The sequence below is a fragment of the Mus caroli genome, chromosome 16 (assembly GCF_900094665.2).
Source record: "Mus caroli chromosome 16, CAROLI_EIJ_v1.1, whole genome shotgun sequence".
Lineage (NCBI taxonomy): Eukaryota > Metazoa > Chordata > Mammalia > Rodentia > Muridae > Mus > Mus caroli.
In genome coordinates, this window is record NC_034585.1 from 28,010,109 (window position 1) to 28,036,616 (window position 26,508).

Genomic DNA, 26,508 nt, shown 5'->3' on the forward strand with positions numbered 1-26,508 from the left:
ACAGCAATGTGTACTCACAAAGCTCCCTGCCTCCCTCCCCGCTCAGGTCCTCTTACATAAGAGCGCCTCTAGTTTCCCTAAGCCTGTGAAATGTGTGTCTGGGGAATCAGCTAAATGGAGATGAGCTCAGCGGTGTTGACACAGCGTCACGTGGCCGAGTGCTTGCACAGTGGAGGAGCAGAGAGAGGACTCTGAACCAGTCAGGGTGTCCTGCCCCAGCTCCTCCAGAACTCAACATTCTATCCCCGAGGGCTGTGAGGGCCGTGTGCGGGATGCAGTACCTGACACCCGGGCACCTTTTGGGTGCAATCTCTCTTCCTTTAGCTTCAGATGGCTCCCCAGTAGAGGAGGAAGGGTAAAGTATGAGAAGACTGGGGCAGGAGATGAAGCATCAGGTAACTCGGCTGGTGGTGGAGGACGGCTTGCTTGCTTCCTTCACTGGCCAGCGCTGGGTGAGGCAGAGCCAGTCAGTGGTGAGTGGGGAAGGCCTGAGGCCTGACCCTTGGATTCGCAGTACCCAGAGTGCTTGCAGGGACGGGTCACTCTGCTGGGTACATCCTCAAGTGTTCTTGTTACCAGGTCCCTGAAGCATGCACCCGGGCCACTGCCAATCTCATGGAGAAGAGACCTGCAGAAAGAAGGCTGAGGCACTCAGGCGTGCATGGTAGCCTTCACAGCAGGGACACCGGTTCTCAGGGCAGGCCGGCAGCCCAACAGAAACAAGCCAGGTGCTTCCAGAAGCCACTCACTCAGCTTTGGTAGGAAGAAAACTTGGACAATCTTCCTTCCTGGAGCTTTAGAGAAGGCCGTGCTTGTTGATGGGTGTGGCCGGGTGAGTCTAGCTCAGAGGGTGACATCTAGCAGAGTCCCTTCTAGGGGCTATGTGCACACACATGACCAGCCCAAGCCAGCACACTCACATGACAGACACACACACTTTCCCTGTAGTCTGAGTCAGTGTGTTTTTGCCCTGGGGAGGCCATCCCTCCAGCTTCAACTTGGTAACCCTTCTCACAGCTCTTTCCCGGATGTGCTGCTTCGTTTAGTTTAGCTGGCAACTGAAATTAGGACAAGGGGACCAGTGTGGTAAGGTTTCCAATCAGGATACTTTCCCTTCTGTGTGTTTAAAATGGGACTCTGACGGAAACCGTAGGGACCCACACAACAGGAAGCCACTCACTTCTCTCAGCTCTGATGGGATGGGGCCATAGTTTGCTGGAGGTTAGAAAGACTGACCCCAAAAGGAGCTGTCTTCCAACTTCAAAAGGGTGAAAGCGCTGAGGCTGGGCAGTGAACCCCGACACCTTCCTCACATTCGAAGCTTCTGGTTTTGACTTTGCCATGGCTCTTAGATGAGCTTCTGCAGTCAGCTAGTCTCCACTGCCTGGGACTCCTCATTTCTCTGCTGCTTGGGAAGAAAATAGGAAACGACGGTGGGACCTGCTTGGGGTGGGGCAATCTGCTGCCGGACGACTGTTGACTCTCAGTTGGGGACAGCCTGTCTAAGCGCCTTGCTGGTTGTTGCTTTACAAAGTTATTGTTACCTATGTGCAGGCTGCTTGCCTGGTGCCAGTGGAAACTGGAAAAGGGGACTGGATCCCCTGGAAGTGGAGTTCAAGATGGCTGTAGACACCATGTGGGTGCTGGGAATTAAAACTATGCTCTCTGTAAGAACAGCCAATGCTCTTAACCACCGCGTTGGTTTTTCTGTAATACACATGGCATGTATGCATATGGGTAGCTGGCATTTACTTCATTATTACCTGCCAGCTACTTCATGAACAATTTATAAGTGGTTTCTTTTAGTCATTATGGAACTTGGAGGTACAGGTTACAGATAATACAGATAATTATGACAAAACCTGTCCCTAAGCACTCCTCTACACATTTACATACTTGAGCTGTCTATGCATGCTTGGGAGGTGCACATTATTAAACCCATTTTCTAGATGAGGAAACTAAGGCTTACAGGATGTAAGGATGTCAGTCAAAAATGCCCAGCTAGTAATGTTGAGACCTCTCCTTTCTGCTTCACTGCCTCTCAGGCCAGGCCACAGCCCTACTCTGAGCCTTGATGGGAGCTGGGAACAGTATGTGTCCGGGGCTTCTAATGGCCACAGAGTGACAGAGGAGACATGGACCATCTAAACCAGGCAGAGGTATAAGACATAAGTAGATGAGAGCTTGCCATGGGCTGAGGAGGAAGAACGCAGGGCAACCGTTCAGAGGATGACGTTTCTGCTTGGGTAATACAACTGTTTTGGAAATAGGATGCTGATGGTGGGACATTTGGGCAGAATTAATGTTATGGACTTAAAGATGTTCCAAATGGTAAATTTTATGTTGCATATATTTTAGCAATTTAAAACTGTGGCAGAAGAAGGCAGGTGTGACTTTAATCTCACCACTAGGGTGGTAGAGGCAGGTGGATCTCTGTGAGTTTGAGGTCAGCCTGGTCTAGAGTTACAGGAGAACAAGGATAAGTAGACAGACCCTGTCTCAAAGAGGAAACCAAGTCAGGACCAGCTCTCTAGAGACTCTCCTGCCACTGTCCGTGGCTGAGATCTCAGTCTGTGGTCTGTTTCCAGCACAGAATCAGTGGATGGAGCAGCTTTCTCTCTTCCTATGTCCTAGTGCCACACGGTTCCTCTACAAGCCACTGTGAGCTGTGTTCCTTCAGCAGGCCTGAGTCTGGCGTGCAGCGGGCACACTGCCCTCACCCAAAGTCGGCCCCCTTCATCTCTACTGCAGCCTGCTGCAGGCATAGATGTCACCAGTTTCCGTGGTTTCCAGAGCAGTGGACACCAACAGGAAGCTGTGGCGGCGGCAGCAGCTTGTGTAATTAGCATGGAATGTTCTGAGGCAGGCAAGAGCATGTGGGGTAGAGACAAGTTTTCAAACACACTTTCTGTGAAAATAGTTGTTTTTTTTTCCTTTTTTCACCCTTCTCAGGAGACGGAAAAAACAAACCGAAGAGGAACCCAATCATCCCGCACAACTCCCCATGCACAAAGTGGGCCTGCGGCAGGTGCGTGGGCTCATACCTGGGCATGCTCCCTGTGCCCATCATCACTCAGGCAGCTCGTCCCAGGGACACAAGGTGTGTCATCACAGAGACTGCCACCACAAAGCCGTCCAACTGGGGTCCACACTGTCAGCCCAGGTGCGGTGGTTCTGCCCTGGTGAGACACACTGCTGGCAAGAGTCAATCATCCTCTTTCCCAGGCCACTGAGCCAAGCCACAGCCAGATGATGCACAACCCAGTGCCACAGCTGCACTTGAAATCTTCCTCAGTGTAAATGCTGCTTTTAGAAAAAGCTGCTTTTAAGTGTACCTCTGGTAAATATTTGAGATTTATTTCTTGGTGGGCATAAAAAATAGAGGAAAACAAGAGTGTAAGATACAGGGATGGAAATTTTAGGAGGATCTTAGATGGTACCTGTGAAAGACTCTCCCGACCCCCGCTGTTGTTCCCACCAAGTCACTGCTCTGGCAGTGAATGGGCACACTGTCCCGCCCTCATCAGTGGCCTTCTGATGGCCACAAGGATGGTATTTACCCTGGACCTCCTGTCTACACACCCAGCACCGTCTTGTCTCCAGTGGTGTGACCTATGGGAATGGACATAGTTGTAGCACACTGTTAGACAGTGTGATCTAGCCAAGAGGCAGGTGTCTGCTGTTCATCTGTTCTGACAGCAGTGATGCCACGCTCCCCACTTTCTGAAGACCCGATCCCAGACCATGAGAAGCCGGGCCATTTGGCCATGCCCTGTCCACCCCAGGTTCCTCTGCTCCATCCACACTGATGTTCCTGATGATTCTGCGTATGCCGTTCTCACCAGGGCCTTAGCTGCTCTGCCTTCTTTCCTCACCATCCATACAACCACCTTCTAATCAAACCACAGCCCAGAGGCCAATTCCTTTGTGAAGTCTGCAAGGGCCCCATAAGCCACTCTGACCCACTGAGTTATCAGACCGCTGGGGATAGAAATGGTGTCTTTACATACCTGAATCCCCACTGCCTAGCCCCGTGTCTGGCACAAGGCAGGGACCCAGCCCATGCTTACTGAATCGAAGTAGTCCAGACAGATAGACTTTCACCAGCAAACAGCAAGGGCTGAACTTGACTTTCCTGAAAAAGGTCTCTACTGTGTCCACACAGCCAGGACTCCTGCCAGCATCAGTAAGGAGCTGGCACAGCACCAGGAGCACCCACAACACAGCACACGGCCGAGAGGTCTCGACTAGGAAGCAGCATGCTATCTTCAAAGTCCGTTGGGCTACTGCCAGAGACACACAGGCCTGGCCACACACTGCCACACTGTACATCCTCTGGCTAATCAATTCACAGTGCAGAAATAACAATGGGCCCCACAGTGCCTTCATTAACCTCCTAGATCGCATGGGAAAACACAGGCTGATGAGCACCTCAGGGAACCGAGCAAAACATCCCCTGCTGCAAAGCCAGCCCGGCCCTTGGGTCGTTTTTCTTTTCTCTTTTCGAGAAATGTATACAATTTCTATGTGCTTTAGGTAAACATTTAAAAACATTAATTAGTCCCAGAGACACTTTGTATACTATAGATTTAGTGTAATCTGAGTAAAGTATGGTGGTTAGAAATGAGTCTCTGATTATCATGTTTCCTGAACAGAAATGAGAACAGCTGGCCCTGTACTAAGATAAATATATGAAACTGGAACACATCAGAAAGTATGTCCTGTATGCCTTATTTTTCCAACAGTTAGCAAAGTATTGATTTTTAAATTGTATGTGTTTAATGTTTACAGTGTGATGATTTATATATACATAAATGGTTAACAAAGATAAACAAATTAATTTTATGTGTTCATTTTTATTATGCGTGCACATGCGTGTGAATGCATATGCATGTAGAATATCTAATCTATATTCTTTATAACAAAAACTCTTAATCTAACAGCGCTATTGCCTTCAACCCCCTTGGTGTCCATGAGATCTGAGACTTCACAAGCCCTACATTTTCTTCCTACCCTGACCTCTATGGCCATAGCTATCACCTTGCCTCCAACATCGTCTCTCTGTACTGAACATCTAGCTTTTGCTTTTGAGATCCCATGTACAAGTGAGATCAAGTGGTTCTTCCTCCTGTGCCTGGTTTAGAACACTTGGTAGAAGGTCCTCACTCACACACGTTGTGGCCATGGTAGAATATCCTCCTAATTACAGGGTGAAGGATCTTCCAGTGTATGTTTATCACATTTTCTGTATCCACACATCCACCCGTGGAGACTCTGTATCTGGCCACAGTGAACACTGCTGCAGTGAAAGTGGGCTGCACTGCAGGTTTCCTTACAGCACAGACTTTCTTCCTTTGCGCACGCACACGCGGGAGCACTTCTGCTTTCCATATTGACTCTGCAAGTCTACAGCCCCAACAGCAATGGACAAGGATTTTCTTCTCTCCACGCCTTACCCACGTTTCTCTCTTCTTTTTGATAACAATGTGACTGAGGAGGAAGGCTTTCCAATTGTCTGGTTTTTAAGCATCTGTACACTGAAATGATCCCACTGTACAGGCTGCCTGATGGGAGGCAGGCATGGGACAATGCTGTGGGAGCCAGGGAGAAGAGGGGGGCACGCGCCCTACGTGGGAAGGATATCAGACTGGGATACCAGGCTGGGCCTAGCCTCCACACTAAGTGGTTTTATTTGGGAGTAGAGGGAAGTGCAGAAACATTGTCACACCAGGAGCCAGTATTGATAGTTTCTGGATCCTTCCAAGTTGCATAGGCCAACTCCTACAAGCTCAGAATCCAGGAGAAACCTAAGTAAGCTAAGACAAGAACTAAATTTAAAACAACAACAATGCTTTTTGCCTTTTAGAATTATTGATTATGCTGTGCTTCTCCCTTGACTCAAGGGGAAGAGGAAGAGGCCACATTTTGTGTGACCTTTAAAATCTATCACACAGCCAGCTAGAGAGGACTGTGGCTCAGGTCTTGGGCAACTGAAACAAAAAAGTGGAAGAAACAGTAACATCCTCTCAAACAAGCAGTACAAATGGCGTCTTTGTACAGCACGGAATGAACCTGTCCAGGCTACCCAAGAAGACAGGAGCTGACCCCAGACTACCTTGATTCTGGAGGCTGGACAGGCCTAACGTGCATGTACCTAAGGGTCTTACTCAGCCATGTGATCATATGTTCTAAGTACTCATTGATCAAGTGAAGGAAGACTAATATCCCTACAAATTTATCTCCCACTGGCATTCACTTTCATACGTTATTACATATATAACTACAGTATGCCAATTAGTCCCCTTTCTCAATGCTACGGCAAGTAACTGACAAGAAAGTACTTAAGGAAGGCCATTTGGTGTGAGGAGCAGATGTGGCAGCAGTCCCAAGAAGGTGCCAGGGACTGCAGCTGAGTTGTATGACTTGTACCTGACTTCCTCATATAAACCACAAACATGGTGAGAGCTGCGCAGGTGTACCAGGTTACTGGTGAAGCCATTTTGGTGGAGACATGCCCCTGCTGCCCTGATTAGCTGAAGCTGCGTACCTGGTGAGGTGATGTGGCCTGCTGTGAGTGGATGGGAACTGATAGTATATAAGAGTGAGAGGCCCAGGGCTCNGGGTCTTTCGCCTACACAGTCAATGTGCAGCCCAATAAACGTTTGCAGAAGGATCCTATTGTGGTGTCTTTCTTGCTGGCGAGTCAGGCGTCCCACAATTTGGTCACAGTCTGAAGGTAGAGCCCACAATGAGGAGGAAGGACTGAGCCCAGCATGAGCTGTGGCAGCAGGAGCATGGAGCTCTCACACACCAGAGGGGCAGAGAGCGATGATCCTGACACCTGACCCATTCACATCTTTTTTCCTCTTCCTATTCAGTCGGATCCATAGACCAGCAGTGCACACACTCAGGGAGGTCACCTTCCCTAACCCTCCCTGGATGCCTTTACAGGGGCTGTTTCCTAACCTAACCAAGGCGAAAATGGCAAGCAAGCATCACAGACAACCAGAGTCAGACTGAGCGAGGGCTCATGGTAAATGAAGGTAGAAGCCTAGGACCATGGACTTAGCAGGACCACTCTGGGTGCCCGGTGCCATTGAGCCGACCTCGAGGGACCATGGTGTGTGAGTGGGATGCAGGGATAGGAGGCCAGGGGCCACAAGAGAGAAATGAGACTTCAGAAACAGAACTAGAGAAGTCACAGACAGGATGCAGCAACTCAATAGTAAGGTGTTACATGGCGCCCACAGTGGAGTCCCTCAGTTACCTCAAACAAATGTCTGTACACATCAGAGGTTCGTGAGAGAGCAGGTGACATAAAAGCATCGGATCTTTACTTAACAGCTTTAAAGTGTTAATGACTAAAGTGGCTCAGTATATTCTTTATGTAAAAAGAAGCAGGAAAGCCGGGCAGTGGTAGAGCACATCTTTAATCCCAGCACTTGGGAGGCAGAGGCAGGCGGATTTCTGAGTTCGAGGTGAGCCTGGTCTACAGAGTGAGTTCCAGGACAGCCAGGGCTACACAGAGAAACCCTGTCTCGACAAACCAAAAAGAAGAAGACGACAACAACGAAGAAGAAGGAGGAGGAGGAGGAGGAAGAGGAGAAGGAGGAGAAGGAGGAGGAGGAGAAGGAGGAGGAGGAGAAGGAGGAGGAGGAGGGGGAGGAAAAGAGAAGGAGAAGGAGAAGGAGAAGAGACATGCCTTTCCACGCCACACTAGGTCTGCTCTGGTTAGCAAGAACTACTTCTGCAGGGCCTGATTTGTGGGGAAACAGCTGGACAGAAAGCAGAGTCTACACAGCAATGAACTGCAGACCTACTTCAGTTGGGGCCGGCAGGATGCACGTACACTATCTAGACCGGCACCCCTGGGGTCATCCTGCTGAGACTTACAGTGTCCTCAGCATCTTGGGCTCACCTTTCCTTTCTTCCTGATGTTTGTCACAGCCTTTAAGGACTTGCTGCCTCCCGTTTCCTGGCTTTCCTTTATGGTGACAGTGTCCTTTTAGAGGTAGTATTTATATGCTCCTACAAGGCTTCTGATTAATGCCAGGCAGTGTTTCCCTGCTTATAGCCTTTAGTGTTGGTTGGAACCACACAGGTACTGATTCTAGTGCGGGTAAGGACTGCTTTAAGCTAAATATGAGTTCTTTACATCCAGTATCTAACTTGTCACTATTAGATAAAGTGACAGAAAATAACCATGAGTTACTTTAATCACTGATAACTCCACAAGGCTTTTGTGGAGACCAAAAGGACCGTCATTTGTTATCTACTAGTGTTCTTTATAGAGGGAGGATTGTGATTTACTGTGCACTCCCTCCCCTCCTCTCCCAGGCGATTAACCATCTCTAGTTGGCTGTGCCTCATAGTGGCATCCAGGTCTGTAGGCTGAACATTTACAGAGCACAGCCAATCAGCCTGGGGTGGGGGAGGAGCCCATAGAAGGTCTGCATAACAACTCAGTGCAACTCAGGTGAGACCCCTGCTGGCAGTGAGTGCTACTGCAGTCCTGCTGTACATAGCACAGGAAGGTTAGGGAGGGTCAGGGAGGACTGTCCAGGAAGCTGCGGCAGGGTAGGTGAGAACTGCAACCCAGTTTTAACAGAAGCCTCATTTGTTTCCCCACTGCTCAGCTACCTCCAAATCAGGACCCAAGTGTGTGCCCCCACCCTGAGCCCCCAAGAGAGGGATCCTTCCCCATTTACTCTCCTGGGTCAGGTTAGAACCTCCAGGTCCTCCCCTGGAAGGATAGGGAGAATGGCAAGGAGATCAGACGAAAGATAAACTGCTCCTGGCTGGTAATAAAATTAGAGACTCCTTAGGGTCCTTTTCTGTTGGTAACAGGATTAGGAAATAAAATAAATCCCCAACACATGGGGCATCGGCCCTGTGCCTTGCGGAAGACAGCGCTCGGTTTTGTTTGCCTAGTGCAGCCTTCACTTTGCAGCTTCACTGTGGCAAGGCGGCATGCTGTCTCCTCCCAACTTTCAGAGGGAAGAAAGGGCTGTGGGCTCCAGGGTATACTTACCAAGGGCTGTCTGGACTAAACCTCACCAGTCTTTCTGAGCCTCCCACTTCAAACTGACCAGCAAAGCTTCATAATCTCATATCCTCACAAGGCAGGCACGGTGAGAACACCACCTCATTTTTTAAATGGGAGAATTTAAACCCTGATATGAAACATGGCCAACCTCAGTTTCCACAGTGGGGCTCCCTTGTCCAGTGGGTGCTAGCCAGTGCTGGGATCGGGGAGCAGGGGTTGGGGGAAGAGGCTCTTTGTACAGCAAATAAAACCAATGCTATATAGCTTTATACAGTTGAATCACATCAACTTTAATACACGTTGAAAATAGTCCTGCCCAAGGAAGACAGTTCTACACTTGATCTTAGCCAAAAGGCTGAGAAGCGATAGGAAGACAGTTCTAAGGGCACTCTGCACACCACTCTCCATGATGAGTCTCACTCCTCACTCCATAGATCAGACCCCACAGTCAAGAGATCCTGGAGACCCACAGAGGCAGCCCTGGAGAGCCACAAATACAAGTGCAATCATAGGCCTCTTCTGTCAGTTCATTTCCCTTCACTAAATGTAATCACGTACTGAAAACAGTTCTGCAGAGATGGTAGCCAGAAATGCAAAAATTACATGTATAAAAATATACAACCATACAACCAGATATTCCAAAGTGTTTGGAATTAGGCACAACTGGCGCCTTTCTCAAGCACATCCAACTAACTGCTAACTCTCTCCCCCTCATTTGCAATTTAGTAAAATATTTCTTTGTTTAAAGAAATATATCTCCTGTTTGTAAAACATATTCAAAGTGAAACTCAATCTATTCCTCCAGTTCTCTCTTTCCTACATCTGTCCCTGGTAAATATCTCTGCGTATGTACCTACAGTAGACACACACGCACGCGCATGCACACACACACACTCGCGAAACATGCTGTGCTTCACCCTAGGGAAGCAAAGCCCAGGATTTCTTTCTATAACAACTGTTAAAGCATTCCTGAGTGATACGAAGGCCGTGGCACAGCAAGCCTAGCATGGTGACGAGCCTCATCTGCAGTACACTCTTCGCCACTGCCCCAAAGTATATTTCTAAAATACTGACCAGGCAGCGAAGTCTTAACTAAAAATGGCCAGATCTAGAATTAGAAAACACCCTGGCTGGCTCTTCTCCTAATCTGTCTCTGCACTATAGCAGATGCCACCATGTTGTAGGTCTATACTCCTGGACAGCAGCCCCATTCAAAAGGCCTGTGCTCGCTCTCACCTGCCGATGCTCTCCATGCCGGGAGCAGGGGGATCCGTATTCACTCCCTAGGGCTGCTGGACCTGTGCAACCTGCTGGATGGTTTAAACAACAGGAATTCCTTGGCCTACAGCTCAGGCTCCTCCTGAGATCCTGCCCAGGCCTCTGGCTATGTCTGATGGCTAACTAACAATCTTGGCCCTTTCTTTATTTGATGGAGGCAAAGCCCCAATTTCTGCCTTCACTTCCACGTGGCATTCCCCTGTTCTGGGTGCCTGCTGTAATTTCTTCTTTCTATAAGGGCAACAGTTGTATTGGATCACAATCTGCTCTACTGAGCTCACCTCAGCTAAGGACACGGGCAATGACTCTCTCCCCCAGTAAAGTCTGAAGCAGGACATCAACATAGAAGCCACAGGGAGATGAGGGGGCCAGGAAGGGAGAGAGAGGAAGAAAGAGAAATGGAAGGAGGGAGAGACAGGCTGGGAGTTAACCAACTTTTGGCTGGGCTTCCATGAATCCCACCAGCTAGTCTAGTTCTCTGGGGGTAGATGTTTGATGACATCAGCATTTCCTAAGAAGGGGTGCACCTGTCATGCAGACTGGATTTCAGGGAAGAGACATAGTAGTAGTGGCCACTCAGGATATTCCTGCATCATTCCCTCCTCACACGTACACCACTTTGGCTGCCAACTTCATAATGATACATTTTTCTAAAAGAAACCTGCTGTCTTCAGGCTGGTGAGGCTGACAGACAAGGCTAATACATGCTGTCCCCAGAGAGCAGTGGAGCTATATTATCTCAGTTACCACAGAATAGAATTCTCCAAAATATACACTCAATTTAAAGTAGAAGTGAAATGGCCTGACGCTGCTTCCTGAGGGGAAATGTGTAAATATGGCTACTATTTACCCGCCTACTTGCGTAGTTTTTGTTCAAACAGAGCGTGCCTGCTGCATACGCAGAGAAACTGTTGAATTGGCTGGAGATACCCTCGGAACTGATATCTTGCACTTCAGTTGCTGCGTATGTGCTGTGCAAATGCCTCGGTGCCGAGGTTAATCCATAATCAGCACCAGCTCAGCCAATGTGAGGGTGGAGCCATTGTGTCTTAAAGCCGACAAGACCATTTCTCACTGAGCAGAGGATGGCAGCAAGGCTCAATGGTATCTAGGTACAGCCTGGCAAAAGCCTTGTGTGATCCGTGGAACACTGGGTCAACTGGATGCCCCAGACTCCTGGACCATCAGCCCACATCAACCCACACTCCTGAGCAAGACAAAGGCAGTCCATGAAGCCCACCCACTTGCCAGGAACATACACACATGAACACATGCATGCACCTCTAGGCTCCATTAAGCAGAGCACAAGTTTTGGAGTCTGATCTAACATCCTGGAAAAGGGACTGGTCCCTTTTGAGCCTTGCTTCCTGTATGATGGGAACACATCTGGGGGTTGCTGAGAAAGAGCTCTCAGGTGCCCTCACACAGGGTCTGGCCAAAGTTGGTTCTTGGTCCATGGGACTTCCTGATATTTTCTCTTGCCATAGTAAGGGTAGAATCTTCTCAAGAGAACCTCTGTCTGACTAGACACACAGGATTTAAACAGAGGTGAATTTACAGCTGGGGCTCTGACAACCCCACTTCTTTCTCCACTTCTGACAAGTATGTAAGAAGTCGATGTAATTTCTCCTGGAATAGCTGGTCTGCTAAGGGACATTAACACTTGCTATGTGCTGAGACTTGTTCAGAGGTTCTTACACATTTTAATTTCCAATTTTTCTACAAGAGGGTACCATCCTGATTCCTACCTGACCGATGTGGAAACTGAAGTACAAAGACAGCCTGTCAAAGCCTCAGTGTTATATGGCAGTGGAGAACGGATTCAAGGGCAGGCTGTGAAGCCCCAGCACCCATGTCTTACCCCCAGCGCTGATGCTGTGTTTGTGAAGCTTCTCTCTCTCTCTCTCTCTCTCTCTCTCTCTCTCTCTCTCTCACTGATTTGGCCACACACACGTACTTACCTTTTTATTTAGCTTTCTGCTTCACTTTCTAATCATTTACTGAACAAACTACAGACCTAGAGTTTCCTTGGAAGGAAGACTACACTATGTCCCCAAGACTCAATGACAAGGCAGGCAGGGACACAACGATGACTATGCACACTCGTAGGCAGCCCTGACTGTATCCTGAGCTGCTGTGAAAGGCAGCCAAGAGCCAGTAAGGAGCCTTAGCGGCCAGAATAGCACAAGCAAAGATAGTAACATGACCACTGGGCACAGCCTGAGGAGCAGCGAGCCTTTGTCCAACTTGGCTCCAGACTGCAGAGTCGGCGCCAGGCCATGAGGCCTCGAGAGCCAGGCCCAAGGGAGTGAAATTCCACGAACACTCCAAGAGTCAATTAACAGAGTGAGATAAAAATCTGCTGGGGAACCATCTCTGCATTCCGTTCTGTAAGGGTGGCGACTTATTCTGAAACCTCACCCAGTCCAAACCTCTCAAGGGAAGCTTTATAGTGTGCCACCTTCTGTCGCTAGACCCAAGAATTCAGCTGGCCAGACTGGCTCTCCCTAAAACCAGAGCCATGTTTGTGCACCCATGATGGAGGGAGGGTCTGAGGTCCCAAGGATGGCCTCTGCCTGGAGAGCTGGGAAAAGATTCCTGCACCTCCTGACGCCAGACTCAAGTTCTCTTCATATCCTGCATGTCATAAGGCTCACAGATGTGGGGCATCTGTTCTGCACACAGTGCTGGCCGGGATCTGAGGAAAAGAAGAGGATGGGGCACTCAGCAGTGAGCACTCTGGATGGTGCACTCAGCAGTGAGCACTCTGGATGGGGCACTCAGCAGTGAGCACTCTGGATGGGGCACTCAGCAATGAGCTCTCTGGATGGGGCACTCAAAACCAATTCTTGCCCCAGGCTCTACTCCCCCACCCAGACTGCTGACTAGGAAGACCCAAATCATCATTAATTCTCTAGCACCTGAAATGCATTTATCTCCCAAAGCCTATGTGTTACACGCCCATGTCAGAAGCAAGAAATGTGTGTGTTAGTTACCATGCCAGAAGAACTTTGCATGCTCCATAATGAAGATGAGAACTAGACACAAGTTTCAATGAGCTCAAATGTCACAGATCCTTTAGACAGAGCGGCATAGAACCTCCGATCTGTCACTACCCAAGCTATAGATCTGTATCTTGACAACACATTCTTGACTACACACCTGGCCTAGAATGTGTGGAATGCTGGGAAAGAAATAGAAAAGACACAGCAGGTGATCTGTGGACAAACAACTCAAGCAGCAGATCGTCTTAGGAAAGGATGCTGAGATCCACTGGAGTCAGGCAGCTGGAAATCTACAGAGCAATGAGGTGTTACTGCCCACACATCAGGCCAGCACAACCAGACAATGACAGCTGAGCTTGAGTGGGCAGGAAAGAGGTGGTTGTATAGACTGCTAATATAAAGGAAAATTATTATGGTCTATGGGATGAACAATCTGGAAACACCTATCAAAATTATAAATCTACCTACCCTTCAGCTCAATATTCCTACTCTATGGAATCTACCCCTGGGAAATAAAAACAGTAATTCACAAAGACACACAAGCACATTTATAAATAATGGCATTACTTATACATTAAATAAAAAACCAGAAGCAAAGTGAATGCCCACGGAAATAAGAATGACTGAATAAAATATAGACTACCTTACTATAGAATAAATAAGAATGAAATATGAGGTGTGCCTGCTCACTCCGGAGATGTTTCATGAAGTATCGATGAGCCAGCAAGGCAACTCCCAGGGCCAGTGAGTGATTAATATGACTCCAGCTGAGTTACTTTAAAGGAGCTTGCACGTGTGCGTTGTGTGTTTTTAAACGATTGGCTGTAGATGGTTTTTACACGAGTAAATAATTGGAGTTCTTACGATGAGTTATGTGGATGGGAAGAAGGGAAGGGGCTTCCAGACAACGGGAGACTCAGGCATCTGCTCCCCAGCCCCTCACATGCCATTCACGAAGGCAGTTGCTCTTTGCCAACTGCTTCCACTGTCTGCAAGGTTCTCCCGATTCTAGACATGAGGCGTCATCCCTCCTATGTTCTCTCCTCTCACATGAGCATCTGGAAGGAAGAGCCACAGCCCTGACAGAGCAGATGTCCTCAGTCAGCACTTCCCTTCCAACAGCAACCACTGTACCCCTACGCCAGCAGCATCTGCATGCAGAAGCAAAGCAGCAAACACAGGGGTTCCTGACTTCTTCCACTCTGAGGTTTCTGCTGGACCCAGTTCTCACGGGCAGCCACTGTTACAGGCCATAGGGGAAAGCACTAATTAGAGGCTTCAGTGTATAAGGATGGCCACCCAGGGCCACAGTACTCAGGGAGATGCTCTCTAGCCTCTGTGCCCCTGTCTCCTAAGAGTGACACTGGAAACTGTCTGTGGGGAGGAGTTTCCTCTGATCTGATAACACATCTATTTTCTGGAAACTGTGTCCTCAAGAGAGTTCCTTCTCTCACTGCTGAACTCTCTCCTCAGGCACCTACTTTCAGGGAATGCTTGCAAGGCGCTCTCGCTCTCCCTCCCTGTCTCCCCGAACAGGCACAGCGATTCTACTACCTTGGCTTTCTCATCTTAGCTCAACAGCACTATTCTTCCCACAGGCAGATGCTGGGTACCTCCTCCAGGGCAGCTGCTCCTTCTTAGAGAAATAGCCATTTGGACAGGATGCAGGCACACTCCTCAAGGAACACTCATGCCACCCCCAAAAGTGTGCAGGAGTCGTGGGATTGTGTGGGGTGGGGCAAGGACAGTCCTAAAGGCCTGTCTGAAACCTCAAGGGAAAAGCCCATCCTTTGAAGAAAGCTGACTGTCCCCCTTACCCCCCAACTGCTGCCACAGACCATGGATGGATACAGCTGCATCCAGCCAGGGCTCCCTCCCACCCTTCTCTGGCACCAAGGACCAAGGCTGTTTTCTTCCCCAACACAGATCTTCCTGGAGAAGTAATGCTTTATGGTCCATGCTACACCACACCACCACTGAGTCTGCACAGCCATGACTCACAGGAAAGACTCGAGGAGGAATGGCCTGATGCAAGCGTGCTGGCCCCCAGAAGACAGGCAGAAGGCAGCTCCTTTACAACCACTGCTGAGGCGCTGCAGGCCAGCAGCCAGGACTGGGCAGGCAAGCACCTTCACAGACTGGCCTAGGCCTTCAGGGCTACACCCGGAGGCTGGAAAGGGAGTTGGGTACCTCAGTGACTTAAGCCTCTGAGTATAACTTGCCCATTCAGAAGGCTAGAGGCTGGGCGTGGAGACTTTCCTAGACAAGGACAACAGTGTGGAGATAAGGCGTCCAGTCTCAGTCCCCTCACTGCAGTGCCATCTGAGGAGTTGTAGCTCTTCTTCAAGGCGCTGCTGGCAGGCCCACAATGCCACTTCCCACCTTGCAGTCTCAGTTGTTTTGATAAAACAGAGACAACACCTATGTAATAAGAGAGACAAACTATCCAGCAAGGAGAGCCACATCATCACTAGTGGAACCATAGGATTCTCTGTAAATATGATCTCATTATTTCTGCTGAACACAGGCAATTAGAGGTGTTCTGTGAGAGCCGGGTGGCTGGGTGGCTGGCATCAAACAGCCGGGACTGGACGATGGCACTGACTTCCTTCTAGTGAGATGAAAGGAGGGAGCTGGGAACTGGGTGAGGATTAAAGGCACTGAGATCCAAGGCAGCTAGCTCCCAGCCCCCTCTCCCGGGTAGGTGCCAGGCACCGGACACAAGCAGCGTCTCCAGCCACCACGGAGCAGAGCCCATGAGCAGACCTCAAAGGGCTGCTTCATCCTCACTACCCTAGAACAGTGCTGAGTCTAGCGAATGCCTCTTTTGTTCCACGCAGCACAGAACTCACAAACACTTTTAAACTCTCCTGTGTTTTCCTAGCTGTTTGTTCTTTTCTCAAAGGTCCTCACAGCACTGGGAAGCTTCCAAGAACAATAGCTAGGGAGCCTGCTCTGCAGTTGCAACAACAAGGCAAGGGCCCCAGCTGAAGGAGAAAAGACAGGAGGGGTCATTGGCTGGCCAGCAGGCTGCTTAGGGACAACTGTGGCAGCAGGCTCTGTCCCTGGCTCTCAGACCCTCAGGGTGGGAAGTTCCTGCTGCGTGCGCCTGCAGGATTCCTGCCGGAGGACTGGGGCGCTGGCAGCTTCTCTAGGCTCATGTTCCAGTCAACACTCACATGGTCGGTCTCTCTTCTTTCAGAAAGTGAAAAGTTTAGATTTCTAAGGCAAACATCAAGGCCCCAAGGACAGAATGATCTGCTCATGGGAGGACTGAGCCATGACCAGCAAAGGTCAGTCCCATACTCCCGGGGAGGGGAGCCCCAACATCTGCCCTCTCTGCTGCTTCAGGGCCTCTACCAGCCTGAGACAAGCTTGGTTCAGAGTCTTGGCCCTGCATGGAGTCCTGGCTCTACCTTATCAGGGACTTGGGCTGGTCTTAGGAGGGTGTATGTATAACCCATTTCTTTATTTTCTCATCAGGAAAATGGGGCAATATTAATATCAATTCTGTACTAGCTGTGAAGAAGTGCAAGTGCATAGGAAGTGTTGAGCATGGACACCTAGCAGTGTTACATATGCTACAGGCATCTGCGGCGCTCCGACCACTATCCCAGCAGTGTTTCTCCTAATGGGCCTGGCTCCACAAGCAGTGCCCATGGAAGAAGCCCTTGATACCTACTGCCTTAGGCTCATTCCCTTCAGGATGCTCTAGATCCCCTTGTCGAGCGAGGCTCTGGGTGCTGAGGGGCAGGATGGGGCCAGCTCCGAGCAGCTCTTGTGCCTGGAGAGAGTGGAGGTCAAAGCGTGACTGGCACAGCCCGCACATGTCCCTCACTGTGCCCCATGGACTCACTTCTCTGACCTGCAGTCACACTACCTGCTCCTGCTCCGCCACTGCTCCTGGGCAAGTGTCTGAGCAGCTTTGTGGCAGGTGCTGGAGGCTGGGTCACAGTTTGATGGCTGTGAATGATTCTTCCAGAGCTCTGAGTCTCTCCTTTGGGGGACTAAAGGCCTAGAGACCACACCATTCCCAGCTCAGACCACCTGTGCCTCTTGTATGTGTGTGTTTATTTATTTTAGTATGTATGGAGTATGAGAATGGCGGATCTCAGATCAGTGACTAGCCGGAGACTGTCCCATGCTTGGCACTCTGTAACATAATGGGGATGAAGGCTACAGAAGGATGAGAGGGTTGGTTTCTACAACCCTTCTCTAAAGACCACGCTCAATTCCACGGGAAGAGCTGGAGAATTTGAAGAGGCAACTGCCAGTACCAAACACCGCAAAGTTGCCCAGAAAAGCTTGAGGAGGAAGTCCTTATCTTACATTACTGACGACTGACAGGGTGTACGGAACCTGACTAGACGCCTCATGAGTATGCTAACCTGGGCAGACACACTCCCCTGGCATCATGGCACCGGGGAAATAAGAACAGTCGGTGTCAGAAGCAGGATCTGGGGCTAAGTCAGGAAGGAGCTCAGCATCTCCCTAGCTCTACAAAAGACCATGGAGGAGGAGGAGGAGGAAGAAGAAGAAGAAGAGGAGGAGGAGGAGGAAGAAGAAGAAGAGGAGGAGGAGGAGGAACAGGAGGAGGAGGAGGAGGGAGACCTTGACTCTATCTTTTCATTCTCGCCCAATGAAAAAGGAGCTGGGCTGGTTGCTGGGCTGGAAGCTGTCTACAGTTCTCATGTAGAGGTGACAGTCCATCATTCTACTGGATGGGACTGAGGACCAGATCCAGTCAGCTCGAACAAATTCCACCAATATTTTTAGATATCTTTAATATGTAAGACAAACTTTAAAAGCCTTTCTTCTTCCCGAGTGCTGAACAATGCTAAAGGTAAGGAAAGGATAGATCCCCACTGCTCAGTACACAAGCCTCTACTCTCTAGAACAAAAGCTGCCTGATGCTTGCCAGTGGCACCCACTCCCCAGGACTGCCTCAGCTGAAGGTAGACATTGCCTCTTCAACCACAAACAGGTCACTGGCTGACCAGCCCTCCAAACCCACCACCTTCCAAGGGGGCTAATGCAATTAGAGTGGGACTGGTCTATATCAGTCATTCCTCTTCCAACTGCTGAGGTTTAGGGGATTCTGGGAGGGCATGAGGTACCACTACTGCTGGAATCATTAGCATCGCTGTAACAGAGAGCTCTCTGTGACTCCTCTGGAGGCAGATGAAGATGAGTGAGCGCAGAGGCGTAAGGGCTGTCTGTGTCTGAAGACACTCGTCAGCTGAATTATTAATGGACTTGCAGCACTGCTCAAGTTTCCAGTGACAGGTGGCTTGGCGAGCTGATAGTTCTGAGACCAATTAAGCATGATACTAGATTTCAAGGCAGGGCTGCAAACCATGTCTTAAAACACCAGAACCCATGGCAGGAAACCCACAGCAGAAAGCCCACAGCCTGCCTTTCTGGACACTGGCATGCTCACTGCTGGAGAGTAAGGCGTCTAGGTGCTGGTTGCTGGCCTGGATGTAACCAAGAGCACACAAATCAGATAGTCCCTCAAAAGCCTGTGGCCCTTGGACTCCACAGGTCCTAGAGCCTTAAATGTCATGGGACAGAAGTGATCTGTGTCTAAAAAAAAAAAAAAAAAAAAGAAAGAAAGAAAAGAAAAGAAAAAGAAAAATCCAATGCATTAGCTACTTTTATGTTACTGTGATAAAACGCATGCCCAAAAGCAACTGTGGAAGAAAGTGTTTTGGTTCAAGGCTCCATATGGATTAAGAGTCCGTCATAGCTGTGGGAAACACGGAACACAGTGTCAGAAGCAGGACGCTGTGAGAAGATCAGTCACATCTTCCACCACAAGCATCAGGCAGAGAGAAAACTGGGCATGTGACCAGGTTGTGAACTCTCAAAACACTCCCCTGGCACGTGCTTCTTCCAGCCAGGCCGCACCACCTCACCAAACAGTGCCACCAGCTGAGGACCAAGGGTTCAAATGTCTAAGCCTCTGGGGACACTCTCTTTCAAACCACCACAGCTCAGAAAAAGTTATTCAATAAACCTAGGCAGGACTGTGTACCTAAGAGCTTCACAGTCTTTACTGCACATCACGAGAGGGGAATAACACACACACACACACACACACACACCATCTACACACATGCATGCACGCACACTGACTTCCATGTTCAAATGATCTAGAATCATTTGACTATAGACTAAAAATAGAAGAAAAAAGCCTGTACTGTATTGAATGCAGGAGTTCATTCTTGTCTTTACTCTGAACAATCTAACAACAGCTACAGAGCACTGCTCCCATGCTGAGTATTGTAAGTACCTTCAGAAGACTTCGTGTGTGTGTGTGTGTGGGGGGGGGTGGTGGCTAAGTCATAAGCAAAAGGGATGCCATTTTACATAAGTAAGGGACTTGGACAGCCATGGGCTTTAGCGCCCGTGTGTATACTATGGAGGTAACTGGACATAGCCCCAGCCTCCCAGGCTTCTTTGATCAGGAAATCCTATTTTCTCCCCACAGCATGATCTGTAACTGGGGCTCCTTGGACTCACTTTGAGAGGTATAGGTGCAGACCACAGACTTTTGTTTGCACATGGAGTGAGAGGACCAAGTACAACACAGACCCTTCTCCTAAGTGACAGGGAGAGCAGAAAAGTTGCCTCCTCCTGCATAGATACAGGAACAGAAAGATGGGGCTGCTGTTTGTCAAAGGCTAATGCCATCATTGGAACTCTTGCTAAATCATGGGTTGCCTTCATCTGGTACCTGTACCCTGAATGGGTAATCTTAGGGTTTTATTGCTGTGAAGAGACACCATGGCCAGCAACTCTTATAAAAGAAAATATTTAATTGGAGCTCGCTTACAGTTTCAGAGGTTTAGTCCATTATCAGCATGGCAGCGTGCAGACAGACATGGTGCTGAAGGAACTGAGAGTTCTATGTCTGGATCCACAGGCAGTAGTAGGAGACTGTGTGCCACATTGGGCCTAGCTTGAGCATAAGACTTTATGCTTTTCCTCTGCAGTGACACACTTCCTCCAACAAGGCCACACCTCCTGATAGTGCCATTCCCTATGGCCAAGCATTCAAACCCACGGATCTATGGGGACCATTCTGATCCAAGCCACAAAAGGGCAGATATCATTATGAACCATTATGCCCTCTGTAGGCTCATGGGTTGAATATTTGACCCTCAACTTGTGTGTGACACTATTTTGAAGGCTGTGAACCATCACAGGTAGGGACTGGCTGGCAGCAGTCAGGCACTAGGGTAGGTCATACCTGCCAGTGTTTCAGCCTGTTTTCTCTGCTTCGCAACATAAACAAGCTGCTACTAACACTCCTGCCACCACAGAAGACGGTACCTCTGCTATCTTGCCTCCTCTGAAATGACCGTAAAACCCCTCTGAAACTGTAAGCCAAAATACTGATCCTCCCTGGACTGCTCCTGACAAGTATTGTGTCATAGCATGGAGGGAAGCAGACCCAGAAAAGTCTCTGCCAGGGATGACGATAGCCAGTGGCTGAGAAAGCCTGGATAGTGTTTGAGTCTCTGAGAGAGAACACACTAAGCTGGCTGACGACTTTATCCTTTTCCAAACAAATTTCCATCCTTCCACCACCAATCTTTCTATAATAAAGATGACCCTCCCAGGAGCTGCAGGGTAACAACCAAATGCCTCTGTGTAGTCTGCAAAGGCCTCCATGCCTGCCTTTTCTAGCCAGGCCTCAGACCTGCACATCTGACCCCTGGCCCAAACTCTCATAGCCCCAGAATCCCACACAGCCTCCTTTACCCAATATGTCCTTTCTTCCTGACCAACTCTTACCTGCATTTTAGTTAATCACCTCTCCCTGGTTCAGCTACGGCTGAGTGCAAGGTCTTTCCTATGGGTTTAGTGACATTTACCACAGCAGCAGCCCGGCACCTCTGACCTAATTTGCATCTCCATTGATCTACAGCCTTGGCAGTAGAGACATATGTGCCTCTTCAGGATTTAAAACCCACCGCACTGAAGGGCTGGTGCACACACTGAAGGGCTGTGTGCACACTGAAGAGCTGGTGCACACATTGAAGGGCTGGTGCGCACACTGAAAGGCTGATGCACACACTGAAGGGCTCCACACCATCACTAACACCTCACAAGCTTGAGCAGCTGTCCCTTTGCAGCCAGCTGTCCTGAGCAGAGCAGATACATAGCATTTAGCTATTGATAGCATGGCTATTTCTGCAGCAAAACTCACAAATCAGCAGTCACAAAAATGGCTTTGAAATCTGCTGCAGCAGGGAAATGCATCCCTGTGAGCTCCACACAGAAGAACAATCTCCCAGGAAGCCCGACTCCCGGCACTGCCATGCTCTGCCCTCAGCTGTAGCCACACATCAATCATTCAAGTGAGAAGTGGGTGCCTCCTCTTTAAAAGACCGCCCTGCCCCGTGAGTGTGAGTGTCACTAGTGAGCCTAGCACACCCAAACTACTTTTCCCATAAAAGACGTTAACAGGCCACCATCATAGGGGAAAGGAAATGTGCTGGATGAATGCGTGGCCCTCCTTCTAGATTTATGACTTTGTACAAATTCTGTAAAACGGGGCCACTCTCTCTCCTGCCCATCCTCCATGGCTCTCAGCAAACAGAGGCAGCAATGAAGAGACAGATGTCCAGAGCGGGGTCAGCACCCAGCAGGGCGAAGAGCATGATGCTGGGAACTGGTGAGGCACAGAAGAGCCTCTGCAAGGGCCGAGGGTCTCACTCACAAGAGAGCAAGAATTCAGGGGGCAATCATGCAATCTGTTACATGGGAGGGGACAGTGGGAGAGGGGAGGGGACAAGGAGAGCAAGGGATGGAGAACAGGGCTCTGGGTCAGAAGGCCAGTTTCAACCCTGGACACATATTTACAGGTTGAGACACATGGATGTCTTATTTCTGGACACACATTTATGGGTTGAGACACGTGGATGACTGTCTTATTTCTGTCTTTCTGTACCTCTGCGTCCCCCACTGCTGTAATATGGGGACTGGAACACTGTTGACCTCATGGAGTTGGGCTACCATCTGAGTGCTTGGGACAGTGACTGTCCTGTGTGATGCAGTCATTAAGTACAAGCTGTCATTGCTACAAAGTAGGTTCTGCTCACCATTAATCTAGGCAGGACCAGGGAACAGAGGGCTTTGGGGGCACTAACGGCATCAGCCTTCACTGGGACGATGCTGAGAGCCTTCTCAAAATAAGTAAGAGCTGAAAGCCAGGGCAATGCCATGTTCTCATTCTTCCTTTTCTTAGAGGCTTGGAACTGATACCACCCTGGAGAGGCCCTAAAATCCTTAGATACCACCACTACCAACAACAATGGTGTTAGAGGCACACGGGGGGTGCAGCACAGGGGTATATAGTACTTGAAGGCTTGTGAAGATCAATCTGCTTATCACCAAAAGCCAATCACCAATAGACACAGCAATGGAGACAGACTTCTAGGCAGGTAGTGAGCACCAGGTGGGTTTATTTCATAGCCAAACAGTCCTGAAACACACAATAAACCATGACGCTCATCTTAGCAATGAAGAACACAAATGAAGACTGTCCAGACTGTCTGATTGGTGCCAGGACATGATGTCAACTTCGACTGTCAAACTGCTTGGACTGCATCTAGGACATTGGCTATACACACCTCTGGATGTGTAGAGAAGGCCTGTCCCAGATGTGGGCACAGCCATCCCATAGGCTGGGGCCCCACCAGTGCCAGAATCTTCTTTCTCTGCTTCTCAGCCACAGACCAACTTGGCCCTAGACCCCTCCCTGATGTGACATGCTGAACCTATGAGCCAAAATAAGTCTTTCCTCCCCTAAGTTGCTTCTCTCAGTATTTGGTCACATGCACGATCCTCTTCCTGTCAAAGCTGGGTTTCTCGTTAATGAATTCAGAAGCAGTTATGTTCTGCAAACTGAACCCTTCCTTTGAGTTCTAGTGTGAAAATAATTTTAGACTGTGTCATCCCAAAGCCCTGCCTGGGGTAACGAGGAATGCAGATGGCGGTGGCCCTGTCCCTGGGGCCCTGTAGAAACCAGGCAGCTCACAGAGGAGGAGTGTGAGGACGGCAGCGGAAGCTGGGCCCTTCCTGCTGAGCTGGCAGATGGCTGCTAGGACAAAGAGGAAAATTAATTTTCCTGAATGGCACCAAGTTATAGCAGCTGACATCTGCAGGAAGAAGGCTTGGCCAGCCCTGGGGAGGGAAGAGGGCTTTTTCCCCTACTGTAAGAATTCTGTAGGCATCAAAAGATCTGGAAATGCTGTAGGCAAATGTGACCAACGCCATTAGGGAAGAGAGCATGTCTTAAGTGGCAGCACCTAGTGGGCTCTAAAACACATCTGCACCATGAAGATCAGTTGCCCCACCTCCAGCATTATAAGCATTTCACGGTTAAGCAACTCTGCAGCAGACAGTAACCACAGGCGAATGTCTACCGTTTTAAAGGCCCTTTTTGATTACAGACAGGTCACCGAGTTGCACTGGCTCTTTGGGCCCAATACCCTTACCTTTCCAGTACCCACCCAGCACTCATGCTGGCATTCCTTTTGTACTGGCTGGTTTTATGTGTCAACTTGTCACAGGCTGGAGTTATCACAGAGAAAGGAGCTTCAGTTGAGGAAATGCCTCCATGAGATCCAACTATAAGGCATTTTTTCAATTAGTGATCAAGAGAGGAGGGCCCATTGTGGGTGGTGCCATCCCTGGGCTGGTAGTCCTGGGTTCTATAAGAGAGCAGGCTGAGCGAGCCAGGGGAAGCAAGCCAGTAACATCCCTCCATGGCCTCTGCATCAGCTCCTGCTTCCTGACCTGCTTGAGTTCCAGTCCTGACTTCCTTTGGTGATGAACAGCAATGTAGGAAGTGTAAGCTGAATAAACCCTTTCCTCCCCAACTTGCTTGTTGGTCATGATGTTTTGTGCAGGAATAGAAACCCTGACTAAGACACCTGTAGACACATGACAAATATTAATTCAGCTCAGCATCCCCATGAGAAACGCACTGGTACAGATAATGTCCAGAGCATACTTGGGTTAAGTGGCCAGGTCAAAGCCATCCATGCAAGTAGGTGAGTAGACAGGCCGGAGTTCAAGTCCAGGCAGTCTGACTCCAGCCCCTGCCTGACTTCCCCACTCAGAAGTCTGAGAAAAGAGAGGGAGTAACCCAGCTTCCAAAATGGCAGCCTGGCTCTTCCCCTATAAGAGCTAAGAACTCTCCCCTCTGCCCAACTCCCGGAACCTCCCAGCAGGCCAGGCTTCAAGGCCACTGGAGAACAAAGCCACACCAAAATTCTGTGCCCCAAGCCTGAGATTTTGAAGACCTCTGGAGATTAGTCTAGACCAGTGCTCTCAATCTTCCTAGTGCTGCAGCCCTTTAATACAGCTCCTCACGTTGTGGTGACTCCCAACCATCACATTATTTTATTGCTACTTCACAACTATAATTTGGCTTCAATTATGAATCATAATGTAAATATATGATATGCAGGATATCTGATATCTAATCCCTGTGAAAGGTGTTTGACCCCCAAAGGGGTCCTGACTCCCAGGCTGAGAACCACTGGTCTAGACACACAGGTATCTAGGGTTTTACTTCATTTCTATTCCAATATAAAATTCACATTAAATGACTACTGAGGCACTTAGTAGTCTCAGAGCAGCCACAGAAAACAGCAAACCCCTGGAAGGTATACCACGTGTCCCAAGGCCTTGAATTCCGCTGTCAGGAAGCTTTGGGGAGCAGGGCTCCTAGAATAACAGCGACCAAAAGGCACTGCTCATATCTGGCAGGAAACCCAGATGGCATCTGTCCTGCACAGGCAGCGGGGAGGGGAGAGGGCAGCATGGTGGGGTTGGTGGCTTGGGGAACTGTGACAAGACTTGCTTTATGGTCCTGTGGGGATGGTCAAGCCAGTCCATTGACCAGAGAAATGACAGAACCACAGGAAACCTGATTCTATTTTATCTTTCAAGCAGAGAAGAGAATACAAGTGAGGAATGGAAAACGGGCTGTGCGGTGGGCAGCCATGTCTTGGTAAAACTTAACAGATCCAAACCTCTCTTTAGATATTGCCAACCCACTGCTTTCTTCCTCCGCCCCTTTCTCCTGACAGCCTCTGACATCCTGAAGTCCTTGCTAGTCCTTGCACCAGCACAAGTGGATCAGGACCATGAGTGATCGATCGACCTTCCCTGCCCAGCAGGCCTCAAGCATAGGCTTGTGGAGGTGAGTGTTGCTCTGAATGTACACACATTTGTGAATCTGGAACTGACCGGTCAGCCTCCAGGAAGCCAGGATAGGGCTCAGGAAATAAACTCAGAGCAGCGGCTATGGGAAGCCCCGGCAAAGGCTATGGGAAGCCCCGGCAAAGGACAACCCGGAGAAAGCCTCCCCAGGGAGGAGTGCAGACATGATCCATGTGACCTCAGAGCACACACGAGGATAAGGAGCAGCAGACACAGGCAAGCAGACTCTCATATTTATCCCAGAGAAATGCATTCCCATGAACTTGTCCAGCAATAAAATAATGGACTGCTTCAGAAGTGACCAGGTCTTCATAGTGAGTGGTAGGTGATTAAGCCAAGGCCTGACAAATCATGGACACTGCAGGGGAGGTTCTAACATGAGAAAAGATGTTCTCAGGTATCCCATTCCCAAGACTATAATTCTACGGAGGGAGGCAGCTCGGCCTGGTGGCTCACACCTGTAATCCTAGTGCTGAGGCAGGAGAATTGCTGCAAGTTTGAGGCCACCCAGGGATACATAATGAGTTCCTGACCAGTTGTATACAGAGCCTGGAGTATTCTCTCTCAAAAGAAACAATATCTATCTTTCCCTTTCTAGGAAAAAAGAAAAGAGGCTGAATAGGAAGGAAATACTTGAGTCACTCTACCCAAATCTACCCCACACCTCCTCCTCCATCAGTCAGGGAGGGGCATCAGGTAGCTTGGTGACAGGAGGGAGGCAGGACGGCAAAGCACCAGCAGTTGCCATCTCCAGGCTGTGACACGCTGGCACCACCCCACCCCCGGGAAAACCCACGCCGGTTCTGAGCATACACTCAAACTTTGACACCAGGATGGAAAGATTACAGAACAGATTTCACTTTGGAGGGGGGGTGTGTGTGTAGGAAAGAGCCAAATAAGGTTTCTGAAAGAGGCTTCTATCCACAGCAAATC

General features: G+C 49.3%; 1 protein-coding gene and 1 long non-coding RNA gene across 3 annotated transcripts in view; one reads left to right on the forward strand and one right to left on the reverse strand.

Annotated features, from left to right (window-relative positions):
* The window catches only part of Xxylt1 (xyloside xylosyltransferase 1), a 122,228-nt gene that overhangs the window by 13,572 nt on the left and 82,148 nt on the right, over positions 1-26,508 (reverse strand). The window lies entirely within an intron of this gene.
* LOC110311554 lies at positions 193-4,767 on the forward strand. 2 transcript variants are annotated; one of them, XR_002379972.2, is made up of 3 exons: positions 193-473; positions 580-832; positions 2,953-4,767. It is a non-coding gene; the product is annotated as an uncharacterized LOC110311554 (long non-coding RNA). The 2 variants fall into 2 exon arrangements; XR_003835151.1 differs by having other exon boundaries at positions 193-395.